This window comes from Leptonychotes weddellii, chromosome 3, assembly GCF_054177405.1.
Source record: "Leptonychotes weddellii isolate Sample4059 chromosome 3, ASM5417740v2, whole genome shotgun sequence".
Taxonomy (NCBI): domain Eukaryota; kingdom Metazoa; phylum Chordata; class Mammalia; order Carnivora; family Phocidae; genus Leptonychotes; species Leptonychotes weddellii.
In genome coordinates this window covers 64,390,719-64,393,347 of record NC_138371.1, presented here as the reverse complement: position 1 = coordinate 64,393,347, position 2,629 = coordinate 64,390,719, and positions in this window count along the sequence as shown.

Here is a 2,629-nt window from a genome sequence, read left to right as displayed (position 1 = left end):
CTGAAAAACATGTGAAGTTCATAGTCTAGAGGCATAGGTCACTAAAAGACTGAGAGCTAATCATAGGACTATAGAACACTTCTCTCTCCCCACATTTCAACACCACATTACAAAGGTCTATTACAGAAACTCTTTTGACATCATGGCTGTCAAGAAAAAAATTACAGGGCAAATCAAAGTCAAAGAACACAATTTGAAGAGACAGAGCAAGCCTCAGAACCATCTTTATTGGATGGCTGGGATGCTGGAATCATCAGACTAGGAACTGAAAACAACTGAAATTAATATGCTAAAGACTCTAATGGATAAAGTAGAAGGCATGCCAGAACAAATGAGCAAGATAAGGAGAAAAATGGAAATCATAAGAAGGCACCAGAAAGAAATGCTAAAGATAAAAGACACTGCAACAGAAATGTAGAATGATGCTGATGGGCTTATCAGTAGATGGGACATGGCTGAGGGAAGAATCTCTGAGTTTGAGGATATCCCAACAGAAACCTCCAAAACTGAAAAAGCAAGGAGAACAAAGACTAAAAAAGGAAAAATAGAACAGAACACTCAAGGCCTGTGGTACAACTACAAAAGGTGTAACATATGCATAATGGAAATACTAGAAAGAGAAGAAAGAGAGAAAGGAACAAAGGAAATATTTGAAAGATAATGACTGAGAATTCTCCCAAATTAATGTTAGACAACAAACCATGGATCCAAGTAGACCAGAGAACACGAGGCAGGATAAATGACGAAAAACTACATATAGCCAAGTCATTCTCAAACTACAGAAAATCAAAGATAAAGAAAAAATCCTGAAAGAAGCTAGAGGAAAAAACACTTTACCCACAACAGAACAAAGATAAAAATTGCATTCAACTTCTTCTCAAAACCCAAGCAAAAGAGTGGGGTGGAATATTCAACATGTTGAGAGAAAAAAAATCACCAACTTAGAATTTTGCATCCAGTGAACTTATCTTTCAAAAGTGAAGGAGAAATACTTTCTTAGACAAACAAAATTTGAGGGAATTTGTTGCCAGTAGACTTGCCTTACAAGATATAGTAAAAGATGTTCTTTAGAGAGAAGGGAAATAATATAGGTCAGAAACTTGGTTATGTATAAAGAAAGGAAGAGCAGCAAAGAAGGAATAAATGAAGATAAAATAAAAACTTGTTTTTCTCATTCTTAATTGATCTAACAGATAATAGTTTGTTCAAACTAATAAAAGCAGCAACGTATTCAATTATGTATGCTTAGGAATATGCCATATGTCTGTGTATATATGTAAGCAGAGAAATATGTAGATATAATCTAATAAAATACATACAAGATCTATATGGGAAAACTATAAAACTGACGAATAAAATCAATATACTAAATAAATGGAGAGATATTTCATGTCCATGGATAGGTAGACCCAGTATCATCAAGATGTCTGTTCTTCCCAGTTTTACCTATAGATTTAATGCTGTCCCAATCAAAATCTCAGCAAGTAATTTTATGGATATCAACAGACTCATCCTGAAGTTAATATGGAGAGGCAAAAGACCATTTCAGTTTCCATGAGTTTGACTTGACTTTTTTTATTTTTCAGACTCCACAAATAAGTGATACTATGCAGTCAGTATTTGTCTTTTTCTGTCTGACTTATTTTACTTAGCATAATGCCCTCCAGGTTCATCTATGTTGTTATAAAGAGCAGAACGCCCTTAATTTTTTAAGGCTGAATAATATCCTAAGTTTTCTTTATCCACTCATCCATCAGTAGACTAAGTTGTTTTCATACTTTAGCTATTGTGAATAATGCTGCAATGAACATGGGAGTATAGATATCCTTTCAAGATAATGATTTTGTTTCCCTTGGCTTTATACCCAGATGTGGGATTGCTGGGTCATATGGTAGTTCTACTTTTAATTTCCTGAAAACACATCATATTGTTTTCCATAATGACTGCACCACTTTACATTCCCACCAACAGTGTACAAGGGTTCCTCTTTCTCCACATCCTCAGTAGCATTTGTTATCTCTTGACTTTGGTAATAGATATCCTACCAGGTGTGAACTGATGTCCCATTGTGATTTTTATTTGCATTTCCCTGATGATTAGTGATATTGGCTCTTTTTTTTGTGCATCCCTTGACCATTTGAATGTCTTCTTTGGAAAAATGTCTACTGTTTAATTGAATGGTTTGTTTTACTATTGAGTTGTGTGAGTTAGTTACATATTTTGTATTAATCCCATATCAAATATATGATATAAAGATATTTTCTTCCTTCTGTAACTTGTTTTTTAATTTTGTTGGTTTTATTTGCTGTGCAGAAACTTTTTACTTTGATGTCGTCCCACTTGTTTATTTTTGCGTTTATTGACTTTGCTTTTGGTGTCAAATCCAAAAAATCATAGCTAGAACCAATGTCAAGGATCTTATCCCCTTGTTCTCTCCTGGGAGTTTAAAGGTTTCAGGTCTAATGTTCAAGTCTTTATTTTAAGTTGATTTTTGTGTATAGTGTAAGGTAAGGGTTCAGTTTCATTTGGCTTTTCCCAAAATTATTTATTGAAATTATTACCCTTTCTTCATTGTATATTCTTGCTTTCTTTCTCAAAAATTAATTGACCATATATGCATGGGTTTATT